This window comes from Rousettus aegyptiacus, unplaced genomic scaffold (genome assembly GCF_014176215.1).
Source record: "Rousettus aegyptiacus isolate mRouAeg1 unplaced genomic scaffold, mRouAeg1.p scaffold_m13_p_3, whole genome shotgun sequence".
Classification (NCBI taxonomy): Eukaryota; Metazoa; Chordata; class Mammalia; order Chiroptera; family Pteropodidae; genus Rousettus; species Rousettus aegyptiacus.
In genome coordinates this window covers 160,728,886-160,748,840 of record NW_023416306.1, presented here as the reverse complement: position 1 = coordinate 160,748,840, position 19,955 = coordinate 160,728,886, and the positions used below count along the sequence as shown (strand labels likewise).

Below are 19,955 nucleotides of genomic sequence, written 5' to 3'. Positions count from 1 at the left end.
GAGTGTTGCAAAGGAGAAGGGTTGTGCATTTCATAACAATGACAAGTGCAGATAACTGTACAATCTTACCAGAATCAAGAGCCAACAGGTGGGAGGTGGCTGCTATTTAAGTATCTCCTACCTTGTTCACTGTCATTTGTTATTACTGCAAGTCTCTAATTTACAAAAATCCCATAGTTAAAGTTTAATGTGAGTATCCTAGATTGAACACTGCATCAAAAATCACCATTATCCCCGTAGTCTTCTAAAATTGAATCCTGGAGGTTAGGCTGGTAAATTTTTCAGAGACTTAATGCAGTGGCAGGAGCATCAGATATATGAGCAACAAGATCCATTAGTTACAGCAGTTTAAGCTTCTTAGAAGGATTTCTGGAACAGCTTCCTCATATCAACGGTTTCACAATTAGCCTTCCAAAGCCAGCCATAAACCAAAAGGTCTTCGTGTCTTACCCATCTGCACCAGGAAACTCCACGCTATGACAGAATCATCAACATTATCATCATTAAACATTTGCTGAGCTACTAGAAGGACCTTATCTCTCTTTGAAGAGGCCTGTGGAATATTTCTCTGTGATCATTCCCTTGGGAGCTTTAAAGGGCATGATTTAGACTGCTGGATCACTAATAATTAATTAATTACATTACATTTATTAATGTCTATTGCTTTCTGTAAACATCAGTGAAACTCACTTTACCTATTTTCGAGTAAACCACATTGGAATACTTGCTAATATTTATTGAGCACTTACCTGTACCAAGTACTATGCAAATGCCCTACAAGTATCACCTCATTTAATTCTCCAGGGAACTCTTTAAGGAGGTTTTGATTTTGCCTTTTCCCCAGTGCACAAATGAGAAACGTGATGCTTCTATCTTGCCAAGATGCCAGAGCTGTGAAGCAATGAAGGCAGCTCAACTTCAAGCAGACGAAATCCAGAGCCAAACTCCTCAACACTAATACTAGCTCTCTAGATTCTGATAATTCAAGAATGACTGGAACTACCTACTCTTGAATGGATGAAGAAACTGTATAAATTGATTAAAATCAAAGATTTTTTAGAGACAAAACAAAAACTAGAACTCAGACCTTCTGTGAGTATCCCACATTGCCTGTCCAATATTAATTCATGGCATCAATTGATAAGGTGACTATTTGGTACACAGCTCCGTAAAACAGAGATGGACAGGTCCTACAGCATTTCATTTTCCACTCTGGGAATAAGATAGGAATGATCACGCATGCCCTACTTACTACAAGAGATAGGGATGTAAAATGATACGCCTAAACTAAAAGCTTTAAGAAATAAAAAAAAAATACGAGTTACAAAAACGGAAAGGATTATGAAAAATAGTCTCCACCTTCAAGTTTCTCACATCATACCATCCTTTCTAGCAACAATTAAATTAGATCTTCAGTTATTCTATTACTGTCTATTGCAATCTTAAATAAAATAAATCTTTTAGGCAATTTAGGGCAGAATCACTATGCATACGCATCTCTTCCATGCAGCCACCCATACATGTATGCGTTCATCCATCCATTTACTAAAGAATTTAAGATTCCGTGGTAATTAGCCCAACACACATAAAACTAACCATATACTAAGATCATACTATCCACAATACTTTCCATAACATTTCATTTAATCTTTATAATAATTCTGTAAGATATAATGTCTTTATGTTACAGAAGAGGCTGGTAAAATTATAATTTGACCAAAGTTTCATAGTCAGGTAATAGCAGAGCTGGGATTCAAACTCAGACCCACCTAATTCCAACACTGAAAAACCACACTGTATTTGAGATTCCACCTATCTGAAATCATGAGTGGATGTGCCCATGGCCACAGGGTACTGACCCTCCCATAAGACAAGTGGAGGTGACACTGGAGCCTCTATTGCTATCATTTGTGCTTTATAGAGTTAACGCATAGAGCGACGTGAAAAAAATTTTTTTTTTATGAACTCTCAATAAATATCCATTGGAGAAGATTAAGCTACTGCATGCAGAAAAGGAGATTCTAGAAGGTCATTCCTACCAGACATGCCTGTGCCCTTCTTAAAGCTTCTCTTTCACCCCCTTTTCCTAATTTTTCCAAAAATTCCCATTGCTTATATCATTTCAATTACGACCTAATAGTCCTGTTCACCACATTTCACAGGTACCAAGTACCACTCTTCTATCAGCAACATGTTCTTAATTTTGAAGGCAGAAGAAAATAGGTCTTGTAGTTTAAATCCCTTCATCACTCTTCTTAAGAGTTCAGTAAAAAGGTGGTGTCAGAATCAAACCCAACTACCAGTTAAGTTAAATTAGGGATCGCTCTCTAGATTCATTATTTACAAGTCTCTCTATCGCTTAAGGACAAAGAATTACCGGAACAATCATTTTTTTATAAAAATTCCATTAATTACCTAGAAATATAGAATCGTATTTAGAAATGTAGACTGGCATAGGGCAATGACAAGCCAGCTCGTTTGCACACCTGTCATAAAGACCGAATTTAAGCTAAACCATAATAATTATTCTCATTCTTTTAAATATTATTAATGAAGGCAATACTATGATTTTCCCATAAAATCCTTTTCAGATTTCCAAACCATTTTGTACAAATAGATCAATATCTCCACCCATAAAAATATATAATCAAAGGGAAATTCAATGTTTGTTAAAGGTCAAAAAAAAAAATCACATCATATAGATCCTTTTTTCATCTTGTAACATTGTGTTTCCAGACCTGTGGCTGTCTTGAAACTAAAATCTAAATAAAGGTTAACATAACACTGACTTTCACCAGAAAAGAAGCCTATAAGTATAATTGTGCGTGACTGTGGAGTTTTGATGTACAAAACACCTTCATCACTTTAGATGACACTAATAATATGCTGAAAAAGAAAAAATATTCATTAGCCAATTATAATTGCATTGGTCATTCATGCTAAATGAAATGTGTCTCATATCACATATTTTCCACAATATGGTCTGCAATGAAATCATTTACTTGATTTGCCTTTTTAGCTTCCCTGTTTGTTACGGCTTTCACTTGTTCACCTGTGTCTTAACAGACATTCTCTAGGGTTCTCTGAGAGTAAATGTTCATTCTTGGAAACTCCTACTTGAGAATTTCACCTTGTGGAAACACAGCATTGTCCCCATAGAATACATATGAGTGTTGCAATTTTTATGTTTACAGTGACAAGCTGAAATTTAGTAGAAATAATTCTTTCATGCCTGTTGACAAACCAGACTCCTCTGCAGGCAGCTTTTTTTAAGAATACTTTCTTTGGGTAATTCTTTTCTAATAATCCATGATCCCCACTGTATTTGAGGCAATGAGACTGCTGGAAAGACTTTTCTTTTTTTCTCCAGAAAGAGAAGTGATTTTAAGAGTTCTTCAGTAGTTAGTGTCTTAATTGAGACAGAGTAATAACTGTTTCTAAGGTATCTTATCCTTTTCTAGGCCCCAGAAATGGAGAAATCAGGCAAGGGGCACTGTGACCCCATAGAGAGCTTATTTGGGAAAATAGAGGCACAGTATTACAGAAATGCCTTATCTATAAAAGGAAAGCCGTCATTTATAAGTTATAACATCTGTATTATTTAAAGTTGGACAGCAAAGGAAAGGGAGTTAATGCTTATTAGTACTTAGGCATCACCTGATCTATTTGTCACAGTGATTCTATGAGATAAACATTATTTTTCCTCTATTTAAAAATTGAGTAAATAGACATAAAGATGAAGAAACATGCTTAAGTGACCCAAGCTGGTTGAGGCATAATAAATCCAGTCTGCCTGAATCCACAAACTCCATGGCCTTCCCATTTCCCCAACCCTAAATTTAACGCAGCTCCCTTTAAAAAAGAATACAATTACGGAGATAATAAAAAACATGTGATTATTGTATTTTTCAAAACATCCAGATGTCTTCAAAGATTCCAGCAAGCAGGAGTCTATGCTTTTGCAATGTTGCAAGCATCTCTCTCAGCATAAACTACCAGGCCACTAATTTTGGCTATCAACCCTCCCTTACAAGAATTCGACTCAACATAATCAAGTTCTAATGCCTCTGATTATTTCTATTTGCTCTTGCCTGGAGGCCTGGGAAGTCTATGGGTTTTACAAATACAAACACAGGGCTCATAAGGCTGTTGGAATGCTCTACCTTCTTAACAAGGGTGCACCGTGATTTGGCATAGGATTCCACAGAGGGAATGAAGTTTCTGCCATTAGATAACTTTAAAATTCAAATACATAAGAGTCGTTTGTGCAAACCTTGCTTTTATTAATTTCCTCAACATTTAAAATTTGATGGGAAGTAGTATAGTAGAGAGGAGACACAGATTTGTGCTGTATGTACGTTTCAGAGATAAGTCAGGGTCAGATGCCAGAGTTCAGTTTATTTCCTCAAACATTTATTGAGCATGGTCTTTGACCTAAATGAGCTCACAGATAGTGGAGACAAAGCATTTGGTAAAATTTTACACCACAATAAGACCACTGTAAAGATGAAGGTAAAGACACACCCTATGTTTAGTTCCTAAGAGATTAACTTTGCAGGGAAGATTAGGGAAAGCTACAGAAAGACCTTGCATGTCAAACCAAGAGGTCAAGACTTGATCTTTTAAATAATGGAGAATAATCTCATCAGCACAGGAATGAGATAGATTAATGCAAAGATGTCCTGAAGGTCACAGGGGTGGAAAAACACACATGAGCTTAAGTACCATGGACACAACAGGACCAAAGTTTAGGGCAAGGACGGAATTTTGAAAAGATGCATAAAACTTGTGATAGAAAAGCTGAAAATGAATGAAAAGGAGTAATCAAAGATGACTCAAAGTAGTGGTCTAAGGCAGTACATCTTTAATAAAGGAATATGAATTAAGCAGAATGGGATTTTGTTCAGAATTACCAGTTCACTCTAAAATGCACTGACACTGAAGTCCAGTAGAAAGTACAAGCAAGTCCAGCAGCCGCAATGGAGAGGGAAGGGTGACATTGGGACACAGGCTGGTTCTTCACAGATGCCTGTGGTCCAGACAAACTAGGCAGCCTTTTCTAGTAAAAGTGACAGTCACGTTTAGGTTTCTTTCAGATGGCCTGATCACTTCTCAGTTGCTAATTGCAGAGAACAAATGTTTTGGTTCCATCCAATTCAGCTATATTCCCACTGTCGTAGACAGAAACACCACAAAATTCCCCAGAGGAACAAACAGAGCTGGTGTTTTCATGGGATCTCGGAGCTGACTGACTATGGAGCCATTTGGCAAACTGCTGCCACACCTGTGTAGAGTGTGCTTTCCTAAGCAACCACATCAATGAGCTCATCCAGACTGACCTAAATCAGCAATAATCTGATGCCACCCTATCCACAGTTGTCTCATGACAGGTAATGGGCATAAGATGACAAAAGAATGTAAAAATAACAATAACCGTGGTCTAGCTGTTCAAAAGGAAATGAAGAATTTGGAATGGACTATTTTAGACATTATCGATAATATTTACATGGAACTAGGAAAATAATTGCAGAGCCTTAATTACAATTTCTGAAGTCATAAAACACAACTTTGACACCTACAGAGCTGAATGCATCAACAGAAAGTGGGAAAGGGAGTGGCCAAAAATCCAATTCAAGAGGGTGAAGACTTGCAAGTACATACTGAGCTTATTTTCAAATCATCGACGTGGAACAGCCTTTCCCAGCCCATCTCTGGGTCATTTTTTTCACCCAGTAATGTCTACTGCCTGAGCAATTACACAGATTTAAGGGAGGAGAGAATCTGACCTATTTATAACACAGTCGATTCTCCATTATTTCCAGGCTCTCTCAGAGGCCACTCGCTTTATGCTATTATCTGACCTCTGGTCATTCCATTGTCCATTATCACCTCCACAGGGAAAAATAGGTGAATCTCAGATCCATCCACTTAACTATTTATTAGTAGTGCTGGTAAAAGGATAATGGCAAAAAATGGCACGTGTTCTCTACAATAAATGCACTCTTTAATCATTAGTCACTCATCCACAGACTTTCGTTGTTGTAGTGAGCAGTTGCCCTAAATTTGATTTTCGGGCATGAAAAATTTTAAGGTTTATTTTGGAAATTACCCTGTGCTCACCTGTTGTATAAAGATAACAATATCTACAAAATAAGATAAGCAACCTGAAGCAATTCTCTCTACTTCAGTTTCCCTGTATATAAAATGGGGTTACTGTTAACATTAACTAAACAGAAGCCACTTTGCAGGGATTTGGTGAATATTTAAATGTGATAACATACATGAACTGCATAAGCAGCACTCTAAATAAACCTTATCTATAATCATTATTGTTGTTGTTATTGCAAACATTATTGTTATTATTATTATACATTATTAATCACTCTGGATGAGAATGTGTCCTTACTAATAGTGTGATTCAAGAATCAAGAAATACACTATTTCTATAGATTATATGATCACCTGGGGAGGTGTTATAAGCCCCCAGAATTAAAGCATAGTGGCTCATCAAAAATCATCTCAGATGTTATTTTATGTGTTTCTTATTGGCATAGAAAGTGTTGCTAACATATAGAAAGCCCAGAAGGGTCTGAGGGTTCAGGTAGGAGCGTATCAAAATATATTCAGTTTAGTCACTAAAAATTTTGCTGAAAAAAGTGGAGGGAGGAACTGGAGCATGTTTATATGTATGCACGCACCCACCACATGCATGCAAGTCATCTTTGTCCATCACTGGATAACCCACCATTAAAGTAGCAACGTGTTGTGAGAATGGTCTTTCAGCCAACAAGAAGGATTTAAAGTCCAACTTTGGTCCCATTATGACCACATTAAACCTTATAAATTGAGAATTTATTTTAACCTTCACATGCTCTTTACTGCATTCAATGTGCAAACCATGAAGACTAAGGTGACTCCTGCTTTGTGAAGACAGAATGATTAAGGACTTATGATTCTAGTCTTCTTTTCTCCTCTCTGGAGGGCCCTGGCTCCTCAGATATCTCCATCAGCAAATAATGTGCCTAGGATAAAATAAACAAAATAAAGACAAAGAGCAAAAAAAAATGAAAGAGAGCAAACACACAAATTTTTTACAAGTCCTTTGCTTTGCTCTCTTTAATTATGCCAAGAAAGATACACAAAGTTAACATGATGACTTAAACTTCTCATGCTACGGAAACCGTTATCTATGTGAATATCTATCTACTCAACTGGTTTTACTCGGTGCCAAGAAAGATATATCATCAAGTGAAATTATTTCTTCTCTAAACAGGTCTTCCACTGTGGCATCTGAATTGTCTCGTGTGTGGTTGGTTTGGAGAGCTTGATGCTGATTTGGGTTGAGTTAACCAGCAGACATTTGCCTGACAAACCAGCCTAGAGTAAGGTAGAAAGGTGTTCGTTTTATTTTTTACCCATATGGGACTGAAATAGTACTTCTGAGGAAGCATTCCCTATGACTAGATTATGAATCTTGTCTTCCAGGACTGGCCAGCACAATTATGCATTCATTCATTTAATTACATTTGTGCAAAACCTGGTGTGCGGGGCACTATTGTTAGCACTAGGGAGATGGAAGGAAGGAGCCAAGGTTCTTGGAGTCTACTGGGAGAGACGGACATGTGAACAGACACATTACAACACAACGTGAACAGGAAGCTAATAAAGGTACGAACAAAATGCTGTAGAAGCCCAGAGAAAGGAACGATTAATTTTGACTGTGAGGGAAAGTGACATTCATGTGGGTCTTATAGGAAAAGAGTCTGCCAAATGGAGAGTAGGAGGGTAATATTCTATTGCAGAGGGTGTAGAGGATGAGAAAGGCTAAGTATGAAGAAGACTATGGATGCAGAGGATGAGTGCTTGAGAAGAATAAGGCCTGAGAGAAGGTTTGAGACCCAGTTGTCCTGGAGCTCACATGTCACACTGGTGTGAATAGGATTTAATCCAGAGAGACAGGGAATCCAAGCAGTAGGTGAATAAAGTGATATTATATGATTTGTCTTTTTTGGAAATTCACTCCGGGACACCAGCAACAATACAGTACAATGGTTTAGAGGATACTGACGGATGGTGGAAAAATCCCACAGGAAACTGTGGCTACCAAGCGTGAGGCCAGCCCTGATGTTTGGCCCCTATGAAGGTTCTTTCTAGAAGAGTAGGTTTATAGCGAGCTGTATTTCCTATGCAGCAAAATAGATAGGGAAAATACTCAGAAATTCACAAGCTACTGTAACCTAGATGATTATAAAACTACTGAGTCTCTGGGTCGGAAAATTTCCAAAAATCATCTAGGTCAGTAATCTCCAATCTTGGGCACTTCTGAGCACCCATATTCCCAGGCTTCATCATAGACTTGATAAATAATAATCTCTAGGCCAAGAAAAGGCCCAGTGACATGTATATTTAACCACCTCTTCCCATTAATTCAGTTGGATGACTCAAGTTTGGAAAGAGATCACTTTAGGCCAACCCATCAGATTCCTTGGTGAGAAGGGATAAGTTCTTTGAAAGAATACCTCAAATGTCCTGTAGGAAACAGCGTGGTGCCTGGCGCACAGTAAGAAATCAACCTTTGTCAGATCCCCAGTTCCAAGCTCGTGACTTGAACGGATGTCTGTCCTGCATTCCTTTGGGACTCAGAGATTATTAGAATTGAGTTTTAAATTCCATTGCTGTCAGCACTATTGGACTTGTTCCTTACCTATTTGGGTAAAAACAATTTTAAACCATTTCCCAAAGAATTTTAATCTCTCTTACATGTTCTAAAGCAACACAACAAGGTCTTATTGTTTTATGGTGGGTGAAATATTGGTTCAAGAGCTACTTACTGAGATGTTAACAGTTCACAGCACACGCTAGCGCATGCTTCTCTCCTCTCCAATTTGATTAACTGTATGTATATACATTACATTATATATTATGTGATCTTAACAGGAAAAGCTTCCGTGCTTCCAGAAGTGAAGGTTTAGGGCATACTTAACATCTTGTTAAATATTACTTTCCTACATCAATAAATTTACAGATTCATAGTGTCAAAAACAAAATCTCATTTGTTGAGTAGAATGCGAACATCATACTATGTATTTGTGCAATTATAAATGAAAAATAACCTCAGCATTGTATCTGCTGACCAGTGCCTCTGAGCACTCCATTTGTTCAGAAAGAGCCGCTGGAGAAGCAGTAAGAAGCTCCTTTACTTCAATTGAAAACTACTTTCTGAAAGAAACATTTTCACACTGAACTGATAACCCAATAGCATCATTCTGATTCTAGCATATATCATTACATAAGCAAGGTATAATCATTCTTTAAGTACAGACTAAACATTATATAAACCCGACAATAATTTGCATGTTCATCTTCTACCTTAAAATATTTTCACGACTCTGCCAAGAGTCATGTGTGAGAAGAATTGTGTAAAGAAAGTGTTTAACACTCATTCTGATAAAAATCTCTGAACGCTGGCAAAGACATAACCACAGCTCACTGTGCCTAGTGCCACAGTCTGGAGAACTTGTTGCAAGCTGTCAGTATTGGTCACCCATGAAAGGGTGCATGGAAGTGAGTGGGGGTGCATGGGGAAGCCCTCCTTAAATGCCAAAGGCTATGCTTTCAATGGTCAAGAAGACTACAGTTAGGCAGGACCCAGCTGTCACCACTTTCTGTTCCTCAAACTGGGACAAGTCCTCATTTCTGCCTTCTGTCCCTCCTCTGCCTCCTCTCTCCCCATCAGCCTACACTACATACCACCTGCTATGAGTTTATTCTGCCACTGTGTGGACTGTCTATCTCCTTTGCTGTCCCTTCATGCTCTGTTACATGCATAACTAATGACATTTTAATTTTGTAGGAGAGGCTGTATTCTGTTAGTGAACAGGTTCAAGGAGTCGAAAGCTTTCTTGGGATTCCAGGGATATGGCAAAGATATTTGTAAAGGGAGAGAGTACCATAATGGAATCATTATTTCGAAGACAGAGTGATCCGCAGTCAGCATTTATTAAGCTTCTACTGTGTGCCAGACGGGTAGACATTTTACATAATATCTCAGTCCTCAGAAGAACAGCTCTGAGTAGAAAGTTATTTCCTCCCATTTTATACTTGAGGACACAAGGACTAAAAGACATTTAAAATTTTGCCCAGGTTCACAAAATTAATGAGCAATAAAGCCAGCATTAGAACCCAAGACTCTTTCCCAATATAAAGCGTTTTTTCTTTAATACTACATATTCCCAGCACACTTATCGGGGTTGATGGTACTGTTTTCAACCATGTAGGAAACTTCAGTGCAATGAAGGGTCGTGACTCCCTCTTTCCTCACCAGCCCAGATGCTTCAAGGAGAAGGATCCAGCATCACCTCTGTCTGTCTCTTAAGCCTTACTACATCTGGTATATAGTAAGTGCTAAAAATCATCTCCCAAATAAATTAAAAAGCTTTCTTCATCATCTAGTGTATACCTTCTGCCTCCACAGGAATAATATCTACTTCACAAGTGCCAAGATATTCACGCAAAAATATGTGTCCTCATTGCATTCTGTGTTTTTCTTTATTTAGAGTTTTCCTAATTAGAAAAGAACATCTCCAAATTAAAAAAGAACATCTCCAATTAAAAATAACTTGGTTATCTCATTATTCTGTTATTTTAGGGACATAAGGGCTAAATGAGCACCACCTAGTTTAAGGGTATAACAGTACTCCTACTGGGTAGTGTCTAAGACTTAGATTTATTTGTGCATTTGAAAGATACACAAAAACACACGAACTCCCCAAATATATATTTACAGATTCTTCTCATTTTATTAGAGTAGTATACATTTTCTTTCTTCAAATATTATCATTCTATCATTCAGCACTGCCAGAACAAAAGGTATTCAGATTCTATGAAAGTATTGTGTTATGTTAAAATATAGTTCTAAGGCCAGATACAATGTACTACTCAAATACTAATCAACTTAAAAAAAAAAAAGCAAGTGTGAGACCTCTAGCAAATAGCAAATCAGAAACTGAAAAGAACATTGTTAGATACAGACTGTCATACATTCAAACAAACCGCTGATAGAAATATTCCTTCTGACCGAGAATCATGACCTAACCACACATTTTTTAAATACACACTTCATGAATGGGAGTGTTTTTTTGCAAGCCTCACTTAAATAACCTTAAAAATTAACCTTTTATAAAGGCCTATATGTATATAAATTAAGAAAAGATCAACATGCCCTTGAAACATATAAAAGTAGCTCAGATTTTGCAATTGTAAAAAAGAACAACTGAGCAAAATATGGAGAAATAAGTTGTAAAGAACTGTCCCACAAGGGTTCTGTGACATGTCACAAAGTCAAAATAAGACCAAGCTTTGGAGATTATGTCTGTGTCAGAATAAATTAGGTCTTTCCATTTATTGGTAATGCGCGTAGGAGGTTTGCCAAACTACTGAAAAGGCAGTCCTTTGCACTAGCCTGCTTTATTCTGCAAAATAAGTTTTTAAAATCATCATATATTCTATTAATGACTGTGTTTTTGCAAAAGGTAACTTGGATGGCTGAAGTATAAGCTCAGCCAGAAGGGGAAACAACTTTGCTTCAGGGAACGCTGGTGGTTTCTTCCCAAAAGAGCCTATGAAACCCATCCGTAATAAATTCAGTTTCCAAAATCAAGCCAAGCTGTCAGGAAAGTTTGGCCCTCGCACCCAACTCACCCCAATTATCCTTGATCCTTGAAAGGAATACTTGTATCAAAATAGAGCAAACTCACAAAAGGAGACAAGGCACCCTTAAATGAATGGAAGAGTGAAGAAGTAGGTCACCAGACACTTTACTGGTTGGGTGACATCCCACAGTGCTCACAAAAAGGCTCCTGAAGGCCAGAGCATTCTGACTTGGTACCATTTTATTTACATGAAACCTGGAACTCTCCTAGCACATGATAATCATGAAATGATAAATGTTATCAATTTGAATAATGCCTCTTTATGGGAATATAAAACTGTATTGTTATCAAGGTATTTTCACACACATTAATCTTATCTGACCCCGAAACAACCCTGTTGAACTCTGCAGAGAGGAAATTAAGTCTCCAGGAGATTGAGTAATTCGTCCAAGGTCATAAATGTAGAAAGGAGTGTGCTGACATGAGAATGTAGGTTTTCTTTATAGAAATATATCTTTTCTTGGCCCCCCCACTGCTCATTCCCCACCACGATTAAGGTCCCAAATCATAATACCTACATCATAGAATTATCCTCACCCAGAACAGGCAAACTTGTATGTAATATAATGTTGGAGAGTAAAATTCTATTTTTGAAATCTAAATATTTATGATGGCTATTTTTTTCTTTTTTTTACTGTTTTAGTAAAAAAAAAAAAATCCAAATCTGTGATCATTTTGAGGTGGGTTCATAAAGACGGAAACTGCTAAACTGTATTTGGAGAATTCAGCATCTTTGTAATAGAACACAATGTCCATCCTTTTGTACAAAGTCAAATGGTTTCAGGGAGAATTCTGGGCAGCCTTAGGCAGCTTTCAACTTCTTTCTGGTTCTAATCACCCAATGAGAGGCTAGGCGAGCAGGGTTTTCTCATGCCAACTCACAGAGCAGTTGTGAGGAACAAATGAAATCTTGTACGTAAGAATTGGAAAACGTAAGAGAGAAGGTCCAGAAATGCTAGGTATGAGTGTGTTTTAAAATCCATTTCATTCCTCAGGGCCTAAAGAGAATTTCCTGGAACCTCTATGGCCAATGCTTAGCCAATCTACTACCCTACCTTCACCCCCTCTTTAATACCTATGAGGAATATTACTATTCCTTGCAGTAGTTCCTTCTTCGAAATATTTGAGTCCAAGTTCTGGTGCAAAGAGGGAGAGGAAACTGTCACAGAGGCTATTTTGACACTGGATTTCATAAAAGTGATGCCCACAGGCAGCTGAGGCTAAGAGTGACACCAACACGTGGACCTATTTTGGGACTCCTATGAGTCTAATGTTTTCCACACTCAGCCACATGACCTCTGTTGACTTCGATGGACAATAAATTTGTGAACTGATCTTAGGAGCCACTGTTCTTTTTACTCCCTGTTGAAGTAGGTTTCAGTGTTTTGAGGCCTAATGGCATCTGTGAACCTCGGTACCTGATATTTTTTGGTGGGTTTAAATCCAAAAGCCCTTAGGTTCTTAAAAGGTTCAGATGGAAGATTCTTTTATCTGTGTCTTGAAAGCTCTAATAAAGAGAAATGAAATATAACGCATGACCTGTGACCTGAGGGGAATAGAAGACCTTTTGCCAAGTTTCTTGCACATTTCCTTAAAAGCATCTTGGGAAGAAAGTGAGAAAAACAGCTCAGTTCTAATGAACACCTAATAGGTAGGAGCACCAGAGATTTATTGTGTGAATGCTTCGAAAAATGGCTGAGGTCTTTAACCACTGAACTTCCAGAAAATGTTGCCCTTATTGGATGTCAGCAGAATAACTGACCAGTGTTTGAGAATCATGAATGTGGCCTTTTGACTTTCAAAATTGTACAAAGATACTTTCTTTGACCTTCCCTTATTACAGATCTGTTAAAAACGACAATGCTTTTGTTCAGGCGACTCGGGACACATGGTGCTGCGTGTGTCTGCAGAAACACATCCCACCTTAAATTAAGTTAGAGGTGGTATTTGAAAAATAAATAAATAATGAAGTTCCAATTCACTGCAAATGGTACAGGAGGCCAGTAAGTGGGAAGCCTGCAAGAAAAGGACTTCTTTTAGAAAGATGTTTTACAGGACTTTTTCTGCATCATTAACTCTTCTGGAATCCTGAACATAACATGATGGATTTCCCTAAAGAAGTAGCTACTGTTTAATTTTGAATCACTTCAAAGAGCCACAGTAGAAGAAATCAAAGAAAACCAAAAAGACCAGTAGATGTGAAATTCGCCAAAGGAAAAAAAAAAAAAAAAAAACCATGAAGGTTCTAACAGATTTTGACCATGTACTGAAAATACCACTGATTATTTTGCTAATACAGTGTTTTACTGTTCCATGCGTCTGAAATAAGTCTCTGTATTCATCGGAACACAGGATATTTTTATTACAATATTTGTGTCATAGCTCTTTAAAAAGGAACATATTTTAAAACCTTGAAAAGAATCTCTGTCTTAAAATGGTTCTTGATGTATATAAGTGTGTGTTTTATTATAAACAGATACTTAATTGGCAGTCATACTGCTGAAAAAAAAAAAGAAAAAAAATATCGATAGTCTTACTCTTATCCTTAACATGTAGCTTTTAGAAGAAAAATATAATTGAAAAAAAGCAAAGCAATCTGGAGGATGGAGAAAAATAAGAAAGTTGGCCAGGGCACTATAATAGTTGTTTGACTTTAATAATAACAATTGGTCTTTTAAAATGTCTTTTGCGTGAAAACCTGCCTATGGGAAAAGAAAGAAAACCTCCTAAAAATTCCATATCCCCAAATACCACTACATCAAAAACCATCTGGAAAATGTCCGATAATGATGTCCACCCACCTAAGAAATTCAGTAAACTTTGTTTATAATTACTATTTAGAATAATCAACTCAAACTGAAATTTCGATTTGAAAACCCTGAGAAGACAAAGCTGGATTAGGAATCAGACTTTAAAAGTCTCCTTAAAAGACCATCTGTTTATAGACACCCTTCTTACACTCCACCTCACCCTTGATCTGTACCATAAGTTCACAATAGAAGCACAGCTGAATTTAAAGACATACATACACTGCCTCTATGAAGTCTAGTTACCACGGATATGTTCTGAGCGTGAATCAAGTTTCCCGTGTTATGTAAGCACTCAGGGGCAGTAAAATTTCACTAACATCCAGCAGCACTGTGAGTCTCAAAACACCAGTCTACCTGACTGTACAGTCCTCGTACTGACAGTGGATAGCACTAGTGTTTTCTTTATGTTGATCGTAGTGTCAGTGCCCTATGGAAAAACAAGTTAGTAACTTATTAGCCTGTAACATTTTATTACTGTTGTTAAATATCGTCCCCCATTCTGAACTCTCTATGAGAAAAATCAAGTTGGAAAATCTAAATACCCAGAAAGAGCTGTTGGTTTCCCAGCCCCCCACGTACTCTGTAGACTGATGAGGAGAAAAAACAATGAGTGTTCATTTCTGGCAGACAGAGGTCACTAATGGACTGAATTTGAATCGCTGTGGCAGTAACCACAAAGTTATTAAAGTAATCTAGTGAAAATTAAACTTGAATTGAAATTAAAGATACCAAAAGATGATTATCCAGGAAGGTCTGACCTGAACAGAAATAAGATGACCCCACCTTGACCTTTTTGGAATCTTCTGAACAGAGAGCAAAGCCAAGAGCCCCGACTGTCACCCTTGCTATTGTTTTTTGTTGGTTTGTTTGTTTTTTAACTTCAGACACTGCTGACTGTAGAAGCAGCAATTCTCTCCTGTAGAAGAATACAATGCTGAAGTCAAACTAGATCAGATGTTCACTGGGGATCTCAACAGACTAAAGCTTCTGGACCTGTACATGCCTGAGACTTTCTTGAAATCACAGCTTCAAACTGGGAAGATATAAGGTCGCTTTAGGGAGATATGCCTAAATCCTAAATCAAAGCCTCCAGGAGGCCAGAATATAAATGTAACAGGCATCAGAAGAGGTTCAAATTAGATCCAGCCGGTCAAAGTCAAACTCAGATTAAGGGCACAACATTTGAAACCTAGCATGGGGGTACAGGGAACCATAGCAGACTTGGGGATCTCAAGGTGCCCATCATAGTGTCATTTGGGAGTGTACTCTCTTCTGTTAAAAACATCCCCTAAAATGGCAAAGAAACTACTCAAGTGTTAAAGGCATGGGCACCAAAAAAAAAAAAAAAAAAAAAAGCCAGCACTCTCCTTACGCTGGCTTGTAATAGGTTCTGCTACAGTACAGCTAGCCCAATTCTTTTTACAATTTCTTGTACCTACTGGCAGAGACATGGAATCATGTTTAAAATTTCGTCTTCCAACCTCCTCCAGTCACAGACATTTGCAACTCGACATGACAGTATGGTGTTGCACTGTCAACTGTGATTATTAAAAATCCTTAAATGGTTTAACCCTCTACTGCTTGCGGCTTTTGAGGAGAGATGGAAAAAAAGTAGTATTTGGGGGAGCGAAACACTGTGGGGAAATAAGCAACATTTCATGGTATGTGTATCATCCAAAGATTTGATCTATTCTCTTCTAACATGGTGGCCTGTCGATCTTATAGATCTGGTACATGTTGCTTAGTGACTTAAAAAAAAAAAAAAAAAAAAGGTCCAAGTCTAACACTTGAGATACCTAAAATCTTACATTCATACTGCAACCACCAAATAGATCCCTGGACAATTGCCAAGTTGCATTCTATTTACCTCAAAATGTTTGGGGGATCCTTTTGTTGGTGATTTAATAAGGTTATACCTCTTAAGACTACAGACAGTATCTTCCCAATGTGGAAGCTACCTTCATATTAGCTTTTGGCTGGGAGAAGTTAGACATAATGAATTCAGCAATAAGCCTGAGAGGGAGTGGACATGCCCACAAAGCTCCCTGAAAACCTGCGGGATGAAAGAGACTCCCAGCTGAGTGGGGAGCAATAGCTCTTATTTAAAAGAGGCTTTGCATAGCAAATGCAGCAGGCAAAGAAATCTAATCAGCACCTTGCACTCCTGCGTGAGCATTTACACGGATTTGTGCCTTGCACTTGATTAGCTTACTGTAAGCTTTACAAGAGATTCCCCATACTAAAATTAATCAAAAGCTCCTGGAGAGTGATTTCCATTTACCAGAGAAGGCACGATGAGTTTCCAGGTGAATAAATAATGATCATAATAAAGATGACAGCAGCGGCAAACGTGGAGCCCCTTGGAACCCCAAAACTCAGCTGGAGGGAGAGGGAAGGTTGGGGAGTTGGAACTGGAATCTTTTCGCTCTCTGAGTGGAAAGCAGGAGCTATTTTCTTAGTTAGCCTAAGTAAGGCTGCTGTTCCGGAAAGGAGGGCGCCTTCTCTCCGCGGCCACCTCCTCGGTGCACACAGGCTACCTACCACTCACCCGCCCCCCACTGTGGTGCATCAGGCCACCGAGGAAAAACCGGCCTCTCTGCAACACCATTACACCCCCACGCACCCCCGCGCACCCCCGCACACGCAAGCACACACACACGGACACGGACAGGCATTGCGAATTCACGCCGCCAATGGTTAGTGCGTTTCATCTCACCCTTCAATCAAAATGTGACTTCTAAAGTTCTTATTTTATGACGCCAGAAGGTGAATGGAAGGAGGGAGGGAGGGCCCCGGGGATGTCAAAAGGAGGACGGATAATTTTTCCCCTTTCCTTGACATTTTCACAGGCACCTCTCCTGCCCCCATTTGCTTCCCCGCACTGACTAAACACGGTGGGCGAATGCCAGGGGGCTCATAGAATGTTAGAAGATGCTAAACAAGAGTGAGAGAGTGAGGGTGGGAGTGAGTGAAATCCGTGCTTTATTTCCCAGGATTGAAGAATACTAAGAGCCCCTGAATCCACCTTCTAAATTTCCAACGAGCTACAAGACGAGGCACCAGCTGGAGCCGATGGTTCTCATCCATTCCCAGGAGAGATTCGCCTCCCTGCACAGCTGCCCACCCTGCGCAGAGAAGCGCCACGGGTCCCTCTAACGTGACTGGGGCTCTCCCGGCGCTAGGTGCCGGTCCCCGGGATCTTGAACTTCGCCTCCCTCTTACTTTCGGCCAGATCTGGAGAGTCAGGAAAGGCGCTGGGAAGGGGCAGGAGCCCAGCGGAGGGGCATGGAAGGATGGGGTTGGGGGCGCCTGTTACCTGCGAAGGTTCTCGAGGCGTCGTTCCAGCCCGGGTGGTAATCCCGCTCAGCGCCGAGTACTCCCCCAGATCCAAACTTTTGCTCAGTCCTCCGGGTGGCGGCGGCGGCGACGGTGGCGGCTGCCGGATCCCGGCCCTGTCGCCCGCAGCGTCGGGGCGCGGGGGTGCGGAGGCCGGAGCCTCAGAGCGGCACGCGCCTCCCCGTAGCCGGCGGGCGCCGGGGCGCCCCGCTCGCCTCGCTCGCTCTCGCCTGTCTCCCCTACGGAGCCGCGGCATCGTCTTCCCCCGTCCTCCGCCACCTCCGCCTCCAGGGCTCGGGCATGCCACTTTCTCTCGGCTCCGGCCGCCGCGGCCCCCGCCTCCTCTTCTGCTCTGCCTCCCCCCTCTCCGCCTCCGCCACGCCAACGAGTCCCGAAAGAAGGAGCGCGAGCCGGGAAGGCGGCGGAACGCGGACCCACAGCGGCGGGGCTCCTCGGAGTCGGTGGCCCCCAGGGGGCGTCTGGAGAGCCAGGCGGGTGCGCCTCCGACGCCCCGGGATCCGCTGCGCGGAGCCCTGCGCGGGGCGCTGCGCGGGGCTCTCAGAGTGCTGCGCCGGCCCCGCGTGGGTCTGGAGGCTGCTCCGACCTCACTGCTGCCGCGATCCGACGCGGCCCGGCTAATGTAGGCGCCGCGGCCCCCACCCCCACCCTCCTGACACCCCCGGGAGATGTTTACAGTAATGAATTCGCGGGATCGCCTCCGCTGCCTCCGCTGCTCCCGCGCTCCTCCGCTCCCTCTGTCCCTCGCGCTCTGGCGCGCTCCCCACCACGAGCCCCCTCTCCCTCCCTCCCTTCCTCACTCCCTCCCTCTCCGAGTCCCTCCCACATTTCTGGTTTAAAGAATGCTTGGGAGGCGCGGCCGCAACCCAAAGCTTTCCAAGAGGCAAAGTCAGACTCGGCTCTTAACCCTGTGCTCCCTGAAGAGAGTAGCAGAGCGCCAGGTCTAACACCGCGGACGCCACAGTGACCATGCACGCCCCCTCCTCTCTCTACCCCGCACCACCGCACCCACCCCCTAACTCTTAGGGATAATGCCACGATCTAAACCCTGAAAGTCGATCTCGCCCCCCCCCCCTTTCCGCTTGGTGTTGTACTTCCCAGATCTATTACTTAGACACTGAGAAATGATCGAAAGGTGAGAATAGAGGGTAAAAATATGACAAGTCTCTCAACCAAAATGGCGTTATTTCAAATGCAGGCAACCTTGGCGATTTGCCCCCCACCCAAGCACCAGTTCCCTGATCCCAGGCCTTCTTAAATAACTCTAATTGAAAATATAATCCAAAATTAAACACAGTTATCTTAAATACCCCCGTTTTCTCCCTTCACCCTGGCCGCTGGAAAGATGGTTGTTCACTTTCCCCATACCTTACAATGGACAACCAAATTCAGTCTCAAAGATTTAGGAAACAAGCTTGACAGCTAAAGAAGCTTCGTTCGTACACAGGCAACGTTGCCACTTCGCAATCTCTTTGCAAAGGTGAAAGAGTAGTGTAAGGAAACCAAATGCACGTCTCTTCCTAGGGGGCGGGAGGGGGGAGGTTCTGGTTTTCTCCTTTCATTTCATTCCCTCCGCTTATGCCTCCAGTAAGTTGCTGTCATGTTCTAACAAGTCTGGAGAGAGGCCGAATCTGAACAGAAGAGGGAGAGCGAGCTCACGCCAAGCGCTGGGCTGCTCCGCGACGCGCCGTCGGTGGGACCAGGCCAGAAGCCCCCAAGAGCCTGAAATTAGCTCAGGATCAAGCTCCCTAGGGAGCCGCTCAACTAGCGCGGCACAAGAGCTGGGCAGGGGCTTTGGCCACGAGATGATTTCCCGTCCTCAGTTCCAAGCCTGAGTCACTTGGCACCACTTTCCCCAATTGTTTTTATTTCCTTAGCATCCCTGTTGGTTCTACCGCCTTCACATATTTGAGCGCCTAAGTCGTGTGAAGACGACTTGGAGAAACGCCCGATTTGCCTCCCAAGCACAAATCACGTACGGATACACCCAAACGCACGCCCCAGACGCACGCTGGCACACACGACCCGGTTCCTGCCCGCGACTCGCTGCTCCTGTTGCGTTATGCTAAGATGGCTAGGA

General features: G+C 41.1%; 1 protein-coding gene across 2 annotated transcripts in view; it reads right to left on the bottom strand.

Annotated features, from left to right (window-relative positions):
• FLRT2 (fibronectin leucine rich transmembrane protein 2) overlaps window positions 1-19,955 on the bottom strand; it is a 94,054-nt gene that overhangs the window by 72,249 nt on the left and 1,850 nt on the right. Inside the window, exon 1 of one of the 2 annotated variants that reach the window (XM_016153373.2) lies at window positions 17,838-17,971. The exons of the other annotated variant lie outside the window; for it this stretch is intronic. The gene's annotated coding sequence lies outside the window, so the exon portion shown is untranslated. Of the gene's footprint in view, window positions 1-17,837; window positions 17,972-19,955 lie in introns of those variants that run through there. 2 annotated transcript variants of the gene reach the window in all.